The 17192-nt window shown below is 37.2% G+C and overlaps 1 protein-coding gene and 1 non-coding gene across 4 annotated transcripts in view; one reads left to right on the top strand and one right to left on the bottom strand.

Moving 5' to 3' along the window:
* Pip4k2a (phosphatidylinositol-5-phosphate 4-kinase type 2 alpha) overlaps positions 1-17192 on the top strand; it is a 156715-nt gene that overhangs the window by 75251 nt on the left and 64272 nt on the right. The gene's annotated exons all lie outside the window — the stretch shown is intronic.
* Positions 8402-8504, bottom strand: LOC120887748 (small nucleolar RNA U13). The gene has a single exon (XR_005731077.1). It is a non-coding gene; the product is annotated as a small nucleolar RNA U13 (small nucleolar RNA).

Consider the following 17192-nt stretch of genomic DNA (forward strand, 5'->3'; position numbering starts at 1 on the left):
TTGTCTTGTGGTCCTGGGGTCTGGAAAGCCCAAGATTCTAGTGAGGGCTCTCTCCCTGGCTTGCAGATGGCCCCCTCTGGCTGTATGCTCACATGACCTTTCATGTGGCTGTGTCCTTACATAGGTTTGCAGGGGTGGAGGTAAAGGAGACAGTGAGCTCTCTGGTGTCTCTTCCGCTTAAGGATGCTGGCCCCAACCCTGATGTCCTCATTTAACCTCAAACCTCCTAAAAGTTCCATCACCAAATAAAGGCACATTGGCAGTTAGGGCTTCTACAATATGAATTTGAGGGGACATGAACATTAAGGCCAGAACAGTCGCAACCCATTATTATTATTTCCTTTTAGAAATTATTTAGAAGAAGGAATCCTTGTAAAGCATAGAGCCTGTTTATTGACTTATGTTTCGTTAGTGTACTGTGGCCATACTGTGCTGCTTTCTGGGCAGTGTGCACGACTTGATCCCAATGTGTGAGGCTGTTGTTGCAGTTCTTTCCCACCTTCCTCACCCCCCATTTCCACATTACTATCCATTAGCATTTACTCTTGTAGGAAGAAAAAGAGAGTTGATGTATCCAAACTTAGGCGCCTGAGTTTGCTGGCTTAATTGGGATAGAGGGCAATGAAAAGACCCCAGCTACTTTGCAGTTGTACCCCAAATTTGCATATTCTTTCTGAGCTTTAGGTGGATGTGGGGTTTCTGAAACCAAGATTTACAGAACATGAGGGTCTTTTGTTTTTGTTTTTGTTTTTTTCTTATTCTCTGTGGCTCATTCTAGTGTTTTGCTGATAATCATATATTTGCTACTGTCCCAAAACAGAACAGTAGGGTCATTGCTGTAAAGCGAACAAACACAACAGTTCTAGAAGCTGCTGACTTGGTGGATTCACATCGACAAGGGAAAGCAGTTTTTGTTGCCAAATCTCCATTGCATATGTTATAAGGATCATTTCTGTCCAGTCATATTTTTAACAGCCATTCAGTAATTCTGTATCTTAATATCTATTTAAACACATTCTAAATATCTACAAAGTAGGGCATTTTAAACAATCATTATAACATCTATAGTATATAATAAACACAATCCAGACTCTCCATCTCAGTGTTCTGTGCCCTAAGGTCAGAGCAAAGAGTGTAAACCACAGGAAGAAACTTACTGTGATCATTAGAGGCAGTGTAAGTCATTGCTGGAATTAGAAATTGGGTAGAGGAAGTAGCATAGTAACACTGACAACTTCATATCAAACAAGATGACAGTTAGAAATCTGTCCTTGTAGGCACAGGTTTGTAGCCAGGTGGAGCCTGCTGACCACACACACAGAGTATCATGTAAGTAATGCAAATGATCTGGTCAGCCAAGGGGTCAGACATTTTTGAAGAACAACTAATATAACATCTCTTTGTTTTTTCCATTATTTAGTGAAGTTTACATATCATTTGTTAACCTATTTTGAAGGGAAAAAGAAACTTTTAGAAAGGAAGGCTCCCTACCCCCTACCCTCTGCCTCCTTTAGAATTGAACATTTTTATTGTCATAAATAACTATGGACTCTGTTGTATTTGACTAATTCTAATTAGGAAGTATATTCCTCCTAGAGTATTCAAAAAGAAGAACACTAGGGAGACTAAAGTTAACTGTATCATCAAATTTGGAAATGACATTTCCTAAAGTTCTGATAAGGTTATACCTAGCTCAGTCAAAGTAGTAAACCGCTTGAAACTTAATTTTGGGTAGGTTAGTTTTGGTTTTTAAATTTATTTAAAAGTCACTCGGTTTTTGAAATATAATATAGAATTTGTATTTTTATAAACGGATAACCTGGTTTTATAATTGACTCAGTGGAGAGATTGCTTTCCTCAAAATAAAAAATGTTATCGTCTTCTAGCATCCTGCACCAGTCGAGGTATAACTGCAGTTGTTTTAGAATAACTGGAGGTCCAGGGACCTGTTTATGCATCCACATTTTTGAAGAATGCAAGTAGTTAATTTAACCAGATGTAAGTGAAATAGTAAATAAAACATACTGTTAATTGCTGTTGTCTTTTTCAAGGTTTCAATAGTCTATGTTTAGAGTTTGCTAAATTTAAAGGTACTTGTATATCAAGGCTGAACACATCCTTCAGCATTATTAACCCAAGTTTTGGTAAGTGTTCTGCTTTGTTTGATCAGCTGTCAGCAGACTGTATGGCAGTAAGAGAGGAAGTTGTCTGTTGTTTTCATTAATGTTTGATTAATAATTTAATATGGAGAACTACTATTTCCTTAGTATACAGTAACTTTTTAAAGCATTTATCATTTTTCTATGAATTTCCAGACCTGCAGATGATGACAAAGGTTTATAATATTAAAAAGATCATCCCAGTAATGGATGTGAATATCTTTTTAAATTAAAAATACTACATAAATGTATAATAATAAATCTTCCCCAAGAATTACTATGCTGGTGGAATTAGTGTTTAATAAATACTTTACTTCATTTATTTTATGCAACTAAAATAATTTTTATAAGTCATCTTGCATTTAAGCCGAACAAACTCTGCATACTGGGGAAATAGGAATTTAATCATTGACATTGTCGTGTTTGGTTTTCTGAGAGATCAATATGAGTATCCAGATTGATCTTTGCTAGATGTAATAGTAAATCACTTTTGTAGTTTATAAGTGAAAGAAGTAGTTAAAATTTTGCTCAGCAACTCTTTTTTGTAGTTTGTCCCTGGGGATGAGCAGGAACATAGAAAGATGAATAGATCTGTCCCCACCTTCAGAGAAAAAAGACATCTGTAGGCCCACTTTTCTCTCATTATGAAAAATTTTGCTTTATCCTGCTGTTACAGCTAATGATGCTTCTATTCTTGCATTTTCCTTAGACTGTCTTTACATGAGGAATCATTACAATCCTCAAATAATTGCTGTCACTAAATATCATGGGAATTCTTAAATTCACACAGGCAAAACCATCGAATAGTTAGATGGCAACAAAGAAAAGTGTCATTTGTCGTGTGTCAGGGCAGGTTTTACAAAGCCACAGTGAGTGGCTTTCCTTATCTTTCTTTACATATTAGATTTCTGGTTTAACAAGTGCAAATTTATTTCAAGCATTAGATTTCACATCCTTGATAAGCAAGGAAAGTCACCTTTGGTTGCCTGTAAAAGAGACAGGCATTCATGGAAAACCTTTAAGGAAACAAAGGCACTATTAAGATCTGCACATTTACCTCAGAACCTTGGAAAGACCACTTAGGGCAGTTATATGTTGTTTCTAGGAATTTATCTGTAATGTTGGATTGCAAATGTTGGAATTGGGTAATTGATGAAAATGAGCAGCCTCCTGTGATTCAGAAAAAGTTCCAAAAGGTAGTTGAAATATCATGACAAAAGGAAAATTAGGGTATTTTGTAATAACTAAGAGTACAGTTCCCTGTTCAAACTTTTAGAGGTTCCTGAATTTAAAATCTAATGAGAACTGCCTGTATGTGTTCATAGTATATGGAGAATGAAAAATTATGTCCGTTGATCTAATTAAGAATTAGGATTCTCTGTTATCCAGGTCTCTGGTTTATTTTGCTCATCTATTTTTATAGTTGATAGAATACATAGAATGGTGTGGGAGGAGGTGGGGAGAAGAGAGAATTATTTATACAACCTCATGAGATGGCAAGTGCTCTTTTTCCTAAAATAATGAATACAAACAGAAGCATTTTTGTTCTTTTGACAGTTTGAGAACAGGAGTATTTGTGGATAAGAGCTGTATGTTAATTGCCACGACATGTTTTTGAAAATTAATTAATCATGAAACAGTGACAGTTATTTTTTTACCAGATTAAAAAAATGTTATTTGTAAAGCACTTAAATACATTATTAGTGAATATACATGCATCTAAATAAAGGGTTCAGCCAGGTATGGTGGTGTTCACCTGTAATCCCAGCAACTCCAGAGAATTACAGTTCAAGGCCAGCTTTAGTAATTTATCGAGCCATTTTTGTTTTGAAAACAAACAAAAAAAGGGGGCTGAGGATATGGCTTAGTGAATAAGCACTCCTGGGTTCAATTTCTAGTACAAAATAAACAAACAGTTACCAATATCCTTTTTCCAGCTGGGTCTGGTGGCATTCGCCTATAATCCCAGTGACTAGGGAGGCTGAGTCAGGAGGATCACAAGTTAAGGCCAGCTTGGGCAACTTGGCAAGATCTTGTCTCAAAATAAATAATAAAAAGTTCTAGGAATGTAGCTCAGTATAAAGCAATCCTGTGTTCAATCCCCAGTACCAACAAAAAATAAACAAACAAAGAACGATTTCCAATCATGAAAAAGAAATTGATGAAGCTAATGATTTTTTTTAAACCATATCCCTGTACTTTGTATCAAAACATGAAATAAATTTGTATCTCTTTGAATAAGTGGTGTTCCTCAGTTCAGTGTGATGAGATAAGGGGTAGGTATGCTAAAACCTAAGCTGAAAAGTCTTATAACAATTTGCTGAACAGGGTAGTTTATCCTCAATTTTCGGAAACATTTTCAGTGACAAAAGAAAATTATATAAGAAATGTAGTCTGGCGTGCCTTATAAACAATATCCTTTTATTCTGAATACAATAGCTTTGGAATATTGTTTGCTAAACAATTATTTCTTTTTTAGACAAAGCTTGGGTTGCCTCTTGGCTTGCTTTCTTTCAATGCATTTACACATGCTTGAAATAGTCTTTGGGGCTAAAGAATGTAACTCACCAGGGAAATATGACTAATGCAGCATATCGGATAGGAAAGCTCTAAGCTTAGAAGTTTTTGTTTTGTTTTGTTTTTCCCCAAGAAGCAACTGGTGATTTTTTTATTTTCAAGTGAACAGTATTAGTTTCCTTTGGGAATGGCTAATTTATACTTCATTTAGTTTTACGGATCACCTATTCCGTTCAGGACCAGTGGACTCCTTGTTAAATAAGTAAATGACTACCACTTTTTGTTAGAATTTAGGCCTCAATGTCCACTGAAGAACTGGACATTCATAATCAAGAAAATGAATAGAGACAAAGATCTTACAACCCTAACAAAAATTAGCTCAGAATGGATCACATATCTAAATGTAAAACACAGAGCTATAAAACTCTTAGAAAATAACAGGAAAAAATATGGATGACCCTGCATTTGGTCATTGACTTTTTAGATTCAGAAGTTTCTGAACAGAGTGTGTTTTAGAAATTGAGGAAGGAGAAATTAACATGGAAAATTGAAATTTAAATACTGAAAGTATTAATCCTTGCAATTATTTAATATCTTTTTTAGGTGTTGTTTTGTTTTGGTGCTGAGGATTCAACACAGTCCCTCATGTATGCTAAGTTTTGTACTCCACCACTGAGCTACACACTTCCATTCCCAACTCCTTGATAATGGGTTTTTGGGGTTTTTTGGTTTTGTTTGTTTTTTGGTGCTAGGTATTGAACCCACAGGTACTTTACAACTGAGTTTTTTCTCCTGCCCTTTTTATTTTTTATTTTTTTAGTTTAAGTTGCTAATGGACTCACAAAATTACAGAAACTGGCCTCAAACTTGGGATTCTCCTGCCTCAACCTCTGGAATCACTGGTAATACTGGCATGTGCCACTGTATCTGGCTTGGTATCAATTTATATCCCAAACTGTCGAAGTTTTACAAACTCATCAAATGCATTCTTCCACAAGCCCACTGAAGGAGACTTAGCTGTTCCTTCGCTTCCTTGAAAAATATCATGGGAATTGCTAGACCACAGAGGAAACTCTATATGGCACTTGCTTGAGGACTCTAAGGTCCATGTAGAAAGGGCCCTAGGGTCCAGTGTCGGACTCCAGATTTCTGTGTGGATGTGAGGTGGGTGGAAGCATGGGGCTCATCCGAAGGGAGTCCATTTGTATATTTTCTTCTCATGACCTGAGAAAGCCATTTATTCTCTCTCTGCTGAGAGAGAATAACTTCACTTTGTCTCTCTGTTTAGTGAGAGTAGTATGACTTCAGTGTTATAAGGGGGGGAAACCATGTCTATGTGAAAGTTTCTGAGCCATCTTTTAAATGGTGCTGCTGTGATGACTAAGTGTGGACAGTCAGCAGGAGCATGATGGGACCACTTTCTTTCTCCGTGGTGCTTCCTCAGCACTCAGAGGAGGAAAGCATTGTATCAGGAATACCTAGGGAATTTTCAAATTCCCCAAGCCCCACAGCCAAATACCCTATTCCCAGCCCAGGGGTATAGATGAGTAAAAATAATTGTATTGTGGAGAATCTCCCTAGAACAATAGACTCCAAGATGTTGGTTTTTGGTTTTTGTTTTTAATCACCTACATAGCTGTGTATATGTGAAAGCTGAACATAGTGACATGCATGTGAGTTATATATTTTATTCCTGGATAAATATTATATTCATTTTACAGCATATAAAATCTAAAAAAGCCAGGTGACATTTTTAAAATATTTTCAACACTATAAAAATTCTCTCGCTCTTAAGTTTAATTTTTAGTGAGAACAATGTAATTTATTTTTGATATTTTAGAAAATTTTGTTTTAATAGTCATTTTTTAAAGCCTCGCTCTAAGTTTTGCACATTTAAAAAAAATTTTTAGTTATACATGGACACAATATCTTTATTTTGTTTATTTATTTTTATACATTGCTGAGGATTGAACCCAGTTCCTCACATGTGCAAGGTAAGTGCTCTGCCAATGAGCCACCACCCCAGCCCAAGTTTTGCACATTTTTTATTCTCGGTTTTAAGGCTCTCATTGTTGAAAAATATACCTCACAAAGATTTGTAAATATGAAAGGAAGAATAGTATCACTGGCCACATGTAGAAAATCATCATATTATTCTCAACCCATCCCCCTGGCTTTATGAAAGTTTTAGTTCACTTTCAGATGACAAAATTTTATTTTTCCTGAAAACTTCAAAGGATTCTGGGAGATGTTTGCATTTTTAAACTTTTAACAAAGTATTCAAAATCCATTAACAAATGAATTGAAACTCTCTGGCCATGTTTCTAACTGGGTTGAACATTTGTTTTTGAGTGCGCTGATGTGAGTTCTCATAAGTGACCCAGTCATATTGTTTTGGCAACCAGATCACACAAGTGGAAACATTTCCAAATGTCTGTTTTTTGACCACTGTTTTCAAAGCTTTGGATTCTGTTAAAAAGCAGTTACTTTCTTACTTCGTTTAAGTCTCACCTTTGACTCTAAAAGGAAGCGTAAGGTGTTTATTTTTTTGCTGCTAGGTAGCATAGTGCCAAGTGGCACCTCTGACCCCTGCCAAGGTTCACCAATTTGTAAAGGAAAAGCGCATGACTCATCTTTTAAATTATACCACTTTTTAAAGGACTTGTGCTCTGCTTTCCTCTCAACCACACAGTCATTCTTAAAAGATAGCAAGTAATTTAGCAAATGCCAAAGCAAAGTTAGAATCATCTTTATTCTGATGCAGCTATAAAGTAAACTTCCTGTGCTGTGTAACTCATTTTCTTCTTGAGTCTTGAAATATTGACCAGTGTTTTCTGTGCATCTGCCAATGAATATTTGCTGACAAAGGAATTCATGTGAATATGATTTCATGTTTTTTGTGCACTTTCAGCCATCTTGACCTCAGTAGGAATATCAAGCTTTTCTCCAATGGCATATGGTTTTTTGTTTGTTTATTTGTTTTTTGGTGGAGGGCATTTTGCTATTAAAGAAATCTAACAAGAAGTTCCTGTCCTGTACACTAATCATAAAATTAATACAATTTTGTGAAGCACTAAATTTGATAGTTTAGTAATACATGAGGTTGGTCATTATGTTTGTCTTTAGGCCTTGAGTGATGAGATTTTGGATGACTTTCCCATTTCAACAATTCCTAGCCTTCCTCAACTAATACCTCAAGGCATCACTTGGGGACAGTTATCAGTAATAAAAATGGATGGAAGCCCATGTTTTAAAATAAGTCTCCCTATTTGTTTCAACTGGTTTTGAACAATTCTTGTCCTATCTTATGACACCTTCCCCTCTTAGTTAAACTGATGGAGAGAACTGCCTTGGCTCTGGCAGGTCTTTGTTAACTGCTGCTTATTTGTAGTAGTAACTTCAGACTGTGGTTTCTTTGTAGGCATCCTTTTAAGCACTTGTTTGTTTTGTGAGGGTTAATTTAACTTAGTTCAAACCAGATGGTCTGATCTGTGAATACACTTAACTGGGCACATTTAAACCCCAGTCATTTGCAGTATGCTGTACAAGAACAGTACACAGGTCATGGGAAAGACCCAGCATGTTCCCTGCCAACCCCTCTAAGTTATGGGATTCCTACCATTTCCTCAAGATGCCTCCTTTGATTGTTTCACATAGGGACTACTGAGGGCATATGTCAAACTGTCTAATCAGTTTTATAAAGATTATCCTTATTTTTTTTTTAACATCAGACAGATATGTGCCAAAACTTGGAAACAAGGTTTAGAGAAGGCATATCTCACACAACATTGCAAACACCCAATCATCATGCTTATGAGCCAGGAAGATCTAAAGGTTATTCTTTTTTTTTTTTTAATCATAGATAGATACGATACCTTTATTTTATTTATTTTTGTGCAGTGCTGAGGATCAAACCCAGTGCCTCACATGTATAAGGCAACAAACAGAGCCCTGGCCCCAGCCCCCAAAGATTATTATTTTAGATCCAAAATAAATATAAATGGAAATTCTACTGTCTCCTCCCAGAGAGCATAAATCCTAACAGGAGCTTTGCCTTAGATGTAGCTTGTGCCTTTGCCTCACATACTCTTCGGGTGTTTTGGTTTTTCTGTCCTCACTATTATGAAAATAACAATCAATATAGGATTTAAAAGTACAGAAGTACCCAACTGAAGGTGAGCTTCAACCTCCCTCAGATTCCCAAACTCACTTCTCCAGCTCTGTCTGTGCTTTCTGTAAGTTGCATGGACAAATATATGAATGTATAACCTCTGTAAGTAAGTAGATAGATAGGTAGGGGGTCTGGGAGTGTAACTCAGTGATAGGACACATACTTAGCACATGCTTCAATCTGCAGTGCCAAAAGAAAAAAAAAAGAAAAGATGAAAAACAAATTAAACACATCTATATCTTGTTTTTTCACTTTACACTCTTTCTTTGAGCACTTTTCATTTTCTACCTGCACTCTAGTTCACACAGACACACATAATTATTTGCCCTGGTGTTTACTGTTGTATCTCAAAGTGATGTGCATGTGCCCAGGCTGCAGGTGCAGTGATTGCAGCAGAGAGCAGTGCTGGAGGCTCAGGTCCCAGGGGTTAGAGCGTAGATTTCATATATTCCTTTGCTCAGCTGGTGCTCCGCCCAGCCTGCTCTGATCTTGACCTCTCCAAACCTGAAGTCTCTTGGGTCTGGGTCTCAAGAAATCAACACCCTGTCTTCAGTGGGAAGGGCTGACGTGGTTGACCACAGGCATTACATGGTCTGTGCCCTACCTGCACTCCAGCTGGGGAGCCTGCTGGCCTCTGTGAGACCCAGGCATCAAGTGGCCATGCATGGAGCTGGCAGCTTCCTCTCCTCTCCTGTCAGTTAGAAATCCTCTACTTATTTTCTGCCTTTTAAAAAATCATTGAAATTTCTCCTCTTCTACTGTCTGCTCTGTAGTTGTTCTCGCCATGATTGTGTCTTTTTTTTCCCTTTATTTTGTTTTGTCTTGTTTTCCATCTCTAACTTCCTCTTGTCATTTTAGCATGGTTTCTGGAAGGGAAAGAGATAAAAATGCATGGTCAATTTATCACTTAGAACAGGAATCCAGGAAGGCTGCATAAATGACATAATGGTAACCTTCCTTACATTGTTCTCTTAGAACAGATCTTAGGCAGTGAAACTGGCTGCTCTTCTGTTCTGTGCTTAGTGTGTGTGTGTGTGTGTGTGTGTGTGTGTGTGTGTGTGTGTGTGTTGTGTGTGTTGTGTGTGTGTGTTGTGTGTGTTGTGTGTGTGTGGGGGGGACAATGTCAGCTGTGAATCAGGAATTCAGTGTTTCCCTTCTGGAACCTTAATATAGCTTCCGACTATGAAGTCTGCTGAAGAAATCCTTGTTTTAGAAATGAAGAACTGTGCACCTCTGTCCCTTCTCCACTGTCTTGCAGGTCTTATTAATGATGTATGAAAGTGATTGGTTTCTAAAGGCATGGCTATCTTCCATCACTTATTTTTTTTGAGCAGATGCAGCTCTCTGGGGCACCAGGGTGGAAGGGGACAACTGTGTGACATGCTAAACTCTACCTCATCTTCAGCACGACCAGCCAGACACCACTCCCAGAGGGCTCTGAGAGTTGGCGGCCCCCATCAGAATTGCTGGGGGCCCTGCATCTTCCATTTATATTTGAGAAACTTCCGCCAAGGGCCAGGAGCTGGCGTCCGGTGGTGGCTGAAACCCTAGAATGAGTAAAGTCATCCAGGCAGAGGCTATAGGGAGTGGCAGGAACTGTGCCCAAGTAGAGGGTGCACGCTGCAGCCGCTCAGCAACAGATGAGTAATGCCAGGCTCCATGCCAGCTCATCCCTGTCCATTTTTAAAAGAAGCCAGAAATCCAAATTTGTATGTAAATTTTCTCAAGTCTGAATTTTGGCAATTAATTCATGCATTTTCTAAATCACTGTCTGGGCCAAACAGCACATCACTTGAGATTTCTTCTCAAACCCACTTTTAAAAATATAAAGTGAGAGCAGGAGAGCCAGGGCCCTTTGCTCGAGGTCAGGTAGTGAACAAGTGGTAGGACCAGCACCCAGTCACAGTCTCCTGACTCTCAGCCTAGGATCCTTTAGAATAGATCATATTGTAAGTGCTTGTTTTCATTGGCAAAGTCTTTTCTGGATATTTTTAAAAGCTAATATTACCTCCATAATAGCTCATACATTTTTGGCTTTAGTTCAATTAGTTTCATGTCAGGTTCTATGGTTTATGTGAGGTGAAATTTTAATATGACTCCATTCTTTGGATGAAGTCGGCAGTGTGCCAGCCAACCAGGCACATCCATCGGAAGTGTCTGATCAAGTTTAAAGATACCATGTTGGCGGATGATGGAGTTTGTATCTCTATTATAAATTAAAGTAAGATTTCAAGCCAGAGTTTAAATATTTCTGAAGACATTTTAATTTTAGTTAAGTAGCCACTAATCAAAAAACTGACTTAGGGTTGGGGATGTAGCTCAGTTGGTAGAGTGACCTGCCTTGCATGTGCAAGGCCTGAGTTCAGTCCCTAGCTACACACACACACACACACACACACACACACACACACACACACACACAAAAGCAACAACAACAAAAAAAAACTGACTTAATGATTCTTGTTCAACAGAAAAACAAACAAAAAAATTCCTTACGTGTATTAATTTAGACTTTGGAGTTTACAGGTACTGGAAGGACAGACCTATGGTTGCATTCACATCTCAGCTTAGCTTTGCTATCAGGACAATTTTATTTGGCTTATCAAAATAAAGCATTTATTTTCTGCATATTGGAAGGTAGCTCACATTTCAGAAGAAGGTTTTAATTAAAATGTACTCAATCTTTATTCAGTCTTATCTGTAAACATAAAGACATTAACTTTTCCAAAAAGATCCTAGAAAATGAATATTGATGAAGCAGCTGTAGAAAGTTGACCTCTTGCCCTAAGACAAATAAAAGTACATTTCACAAACATTTTCAGCCGCCTGTTTTTTTCCTGCCTCTATAATTGACTCTAATTTGCTCTGTCTCTCTGAAACCTCAGAACTTTCAAATTGCTACTCAGTTTGCAGTGTAAGTTATAATAGGAGCCACTCCATTCCAAGTATGGGCTACACACTTGAGTCATACTGGGAATTCATCTTTAAAGTTCTTAATTATTTGAACCCATATTCATTACAACATTATAAAAATTATTTCCAAATGATGCTCAAGTCAGTGGAGTTCTTTTTCCCTAATATAGAATTTGAAGTTACTAATAGTTTTCAAATAAAAAGAAATAAACTCTGATAAAAAAATTTTAGGTAGTTTCCTCTATCACCAAACTTACTAAGAAAATTAGAAGAAAAATGTAAAGGAATATTATGCTCTTTCTTTTCTTCTCTCTCCTTCATACTTTCTTCAGGAGATGGGATCTCCTGAAGGTTACTCTCCAACTCCCTGGCTCAAGCTGGCAAAAAGGATGGTCTTTGTTCTAAGGATATTGTCATTGTTACCACTTCACATCAGAAACATGAACTTCGGCACACACCTAGTGGTGATATCCACATTTTACCAAAGAGAGAGAGAGAGACAGACAGACAAAGATTTTCTTCCGTCTACTCCCAGGTTTTGGGAGGAGTGGTCATAGTTGTCACACCCAAGGAGACTAATTCTGTGTCAACCAGGCAGCCTGCCTAATTGCTATTTACAATTATAAGCTGTTACATTCTTCTCTGTCCTCATCAAACTTCCCTCCCTGCAGGAATAGTGAGTGCCGAGGCCTCTGAAGAAGAGTATGGCAAGAGAGTGTACAATCCTGACAGCTTTTCTAGGTCACACTGTGGAAAATATTTTCTTAGAAATGGGACTGAAGTGGTTTTGTATAACTGAGGGACAACTCAGTGACTTCAGTTCTAAAACCTCCAGCTATGATGCATTCCTGCATCCTGCAAGTGCCCTGAACCCCTATCTTCTAGTAGTCATGATTTTAGTTTTCTGATTATCTACTTCCTAAAGTGAATGAACCCCAAAGCAGAAAAATCTTTAAAGTTAGTGATTAGTAGGGGGAGGAATTGTATGGTTTATCAACTGGAGCCACAAAAGAATTTGGGGATTTTTTTTTCCTTCTGGTTGTATACAAAGTATGTTCACACCAATTTGTGTTTTCATACCTGTACTTGGATAATAATAATCAACACATTCCACCATCATTAATTACCCCATGCCCCCTCCCTTTCCCTTCAACCTCTCTGCCCTATCTAGAGTTTGTCTATTCCTCCCAAGCTCCCTCTCCCTATTCCTCTATGAATCAGCCTCCTTATATCAAAGAAAACATTCAGCATTTGGTTTTTTGGGATTGGCTAACTTCACTTAGCATTATCTGCTCTAACTCCATCCATTTACCTGCAAATGCCATGATTTTATTCTCTTTTATTGCTGAGTAATATTCCATTGTATATATATGCCACATCTTTTATCCATTCATCTATTGAATGAACCTAGGGGTTCATTCATTTTAGGAAGTAGATAAGCAGAAAACTAAAATCATGACTACTAGAAGATAGGGGTTCAGGGCACTTGCAGACTATTGTGAATTGTGCTGCTATAAACATTGATGTGGCTGTGTCCCTGTAGTATGCTGTTTTTAAGTCCTTTAGGTATAGACCAAGGAGAGGGATAGCTGGGTCAAATGGTGGTTCCATTCCCAATTTTCCAAGAAATCTCCATATTGCTTTCCATATTGGCTGCACCAATTTGCAGTTCCATCAACAGTGTATGAGTGTACCTTTTTCCCCCACATCCTCACAACTCTTACTGTTGTTTGTATGCATAATAGCTGCCATTCTGACTAGAGTGAGATGAAATCTTGGAGTGGTTTTAATTTGCATTTCTCTAATTTCTAATGATGAACATTTTTTCATATATTTGTTGATTGATTGTATATCCTCTTTTGAGAAGTGTCTGTTCAGGTCCTTGGCCCATTTATTGATTGGGTTATTTGTTTTTTTTGGTACTTAGCTTTTTGAGTTCTTTATATACCCTGGAGATTAGTGCTCTATCTGATGTGTGAGAGGTAAAGATTTGCTCTCAAGATGTAGGCTCTCTATTCACCTCACAGATTGTTTCTTTTGCTGAGAAGAAATTTTTTAGTTTAAGTCCATCCCATTTATTGATTCTTGATTTTAATTCTTGCACCGCAGGAGTCTTATTAAGGAAGTTGGGGCCTAATTTTTTTAGGCTAAGTCAAGTAAGTGGAAAGAACTTTCAGATACTGATAAGAAGAAGTTATGGAAGATGGGGGAGAAATTAATACTAGTGGTGACGTCATATTACATATTTTATCATGAAGTCAGGATCCTTTTGTAGAAGCTGGAAGCAGTTGAAAATCTGGTAAAGTCTGTGGATTCTGTATGGCATATTTGTTAGTTGTTAATTCACCTAAGAAATGAATGAAAGTTAAACTAGTATCCAAAACTATCATCCTTTGGTTATGTATTACTGAGCTTTTTCCATTGGGTCCTTGCTGATCACGAATCCTTGGTGCTTATTCTGCTCTGGTTTATCACCTTGAAATTTCTCACTTTATTATTAAATTATAAATATGCACTCATACTTAAGTGGTAAGAATGTTGCTTGGGAGATAAATAAGCCCTTTTCAACCTGCATCTTGATATTTGGAGGAGGGATAAGTGGGTCTTTCAAGATCATCCCACTCCACTGTCATCTCCCCTCTTAGCCCAAAGCTGCACTGCCACCATGTAGGTCCCTCTGTTAAGAGTTGATAACAGCAGTGTAGCCAGCAGTTCCCACATTGGAAACTTCCTGTTTCATCTCAATAAGGCATTATTTGTAGGGAATCTTCTTTACTATAATCAGATTATCTCAGTGTCTCCTCTACATGTAAGGGTTTTGTTTTTGTTTTTGTTTTTCCTTTTTGTGTATTCTTAGCTGAATGAAAATCAGTTGCTAATTATGCATTAGTCTGAGAACATAGTGTTTAGAGTGAATGTATATGAATCAATTGTCAGTAATATTGCTTCACCATTTATGAACACATTCTTTGCTTGACTTAAAAATCTTATAAATTAGTGAGGTTTACTTTTAAAGTGTTGCAGCATGGGCTTTGTGGGGATACCTCTGCATGCCTTAATTTCAGAACTGTTGCCAGCTGGGTCTTGCTTATTTATTTCTTGTCCAGTAGCTATTATTATTTCTATTTTTTTGAAGCTTAATTGCAACCTCTGTTTCCTTACCAGTGTGAATTCGGTCTCACATCTGCAGGAGTGATGTTCACTGCAGTCAGCAGAGCTAACTCACAAAATAACAAACCTGTGTTTTACAGTGTTGGAGGGAACTTGCATTTGATGTAAATTGGAATGTCTTGCTGAGGAGAGGAATTGAGACACCTTTTCTGAGTTGGGCTATATGGCATTTTAAGAGGAAATACACATTAATTTTACTGCACTTTGCGTTAAACATGTTTTTTCTTAAAGTAAAACTAAGATAATTATTTCTAATAAATAATTTCTTTGGAAATTTATTTTACATCCTTCAAGGATACTGTTTACGAATCATTAAGATTTAAGTAGAGCTTTGGGGAATATTTATTTTTCCTTTTTGGAAGTGATAGGCAATGTCAGGGGGATGATAACTGTTCAGTGACTCAGGCCTTTTCCAAATTTAAATGGTGCTGTAGAAACCTCTGCTGGTTTAATTATAGATCATGGTGCATATTCAGTTAATTCAATAAATTAAACATGAAGTTACCATTGCATTTATACTTTAAGAAAACAAGAAATCCTAACAATTTTTAACACAGTAAAGACATAAACTTAAGGTAGATGCCTTATGGATGCACCATGACTCCCAACCTCACAGAAAACAGATGTTTGAAAGTGTCTTGGGTTCCGTCAGTCCTACTCCCTGAATTATGTACCTGAGGTAACTCAAGTGAGCTGCCTTGACTAGGAAGATTTCAGCTTAGGCTGGATTCCAGGTACAGCTCAACCATTTAGAAGCTAGTATCTTACCTGATCTCACTGTGCCTCAATTTCCTTAGCTGTAAAATGGGCGATAATGACAGTTCTTACTACATTGGGTTGTGAAGATCAGATAAGATACTGCGTCCAGAGTGTTTAACATGATGTTTGGCACATATCCAGTAAGCACGAGCAACGAGTAATAAAGTGAGCGGAGGCACAGCTAAGCAAAACTCCTTCCTCCTACCATGCCAACTCCTCTCTGCCCTCCTGCTTCCTTCACTGTTGAATTATAATACAATCAGGGACATGTTGACACTTTGTACTAAACCTTTGCACACAACCTCCCTGCCCACTTTTGGCCTTGTTTCCACTGATATTGACAACAAAGCTGCTTTATTTCATATGTTGGGCCCCAGCATTGTCAGCACCCATGCCTGATGGCTAGGCAGAGAGGCAGTGCTGATCCACACCTGTCTTTTGGGGATGACTATCCCAGCATAAACAAGAACACATCATTCCCAGAATGCAAAAATACCCAGCCTGCAGCCTCTCCATGTGGAAGTATTTCTAATACACTCACAAAATAATGAGCATTATAGAACTGTGAATATGACTATCAGCAGAAATAGAAAACCAGAGTGTATTTGCCAGAGTGGTTTGACAACTGTTAAGTACTTCACAAGTATAAAGTAGTATTGCCCTTTTGTTATAAGAGTTCATTAAATATTTGCAACCTGAAAGAACTGTCAATGTGCCTGAGTAATATAACTACCGCTTTCCATTTTTAAGCTAACTTAATAAAATTTTAATAAACTCCAAGACCACTTTTATCTCCATAAATTTTGGATTTCATAATGTATGCTTATTCCTAAGGGGGGTATTATTCTTTCCTTCAAAACAGTAACAGTTAATACAAATCTTTTTGTTTCCTTTCATGAATATTATATAACCTTCATAAATATGTGTTCCTCAATTTAAGTGTCTATAAAGACAGACAACATATGAATTCTTTGCTTAAAAAATACTGATAATAAATATAAACTAATGATCAGTTATTATTCATTTTGTTATCAATTCTGGAATGGGCCATATAGAATGGTTGAGCTAGGTAGAATTTCAAACCAATAAATTATAATTTTCCCAAACTGAAGACTTCTAAATCTAAGAATTTTGTCCTGAAAACGTCAAGTTCACACCCAAGCAAGAGCCACAGTTGAAATACAGAAATTAATAGGATTAACCCCACCTTATTAAAGATGGTAGGTCATTGTTATTACCTGCACCAGCTCATCAATTTAAACTAGAAACAAGCCACACAGTTTAGTGTATGTAATGAATAGCACAATAATAAGCTAAAGGAGAGTGTTCCCAAGAAGTTAAATGACCTTTCAAAGACCAGGCTGTGGGAGTTACTACAGTTCAATAAACCTGATGAATGACTGCCAGTCCTCATATACAACAAAATGAAATGTGCCTATAGAAAAAAATAATATAAGGGCTCATATAGGTATACTACTAAAATATATGTGTAGATAGTTTAA

This window comes from Ictidomys tridecemlineatus, chromosome 10 (genome assembly GCF_052094955.1).
Source record: "Ictidomys tridecemlineatus isolate mIctTri1 chromosome 10, mIctTri1.hap1, whole genome shotgun sequence".
Lineage (NCBI taxonomy): Eukaryota > Metazoa > Chordata > Mammalia > Rodentia > Sciuridae > Ictidomys > Ictidomys tridecemlineatus.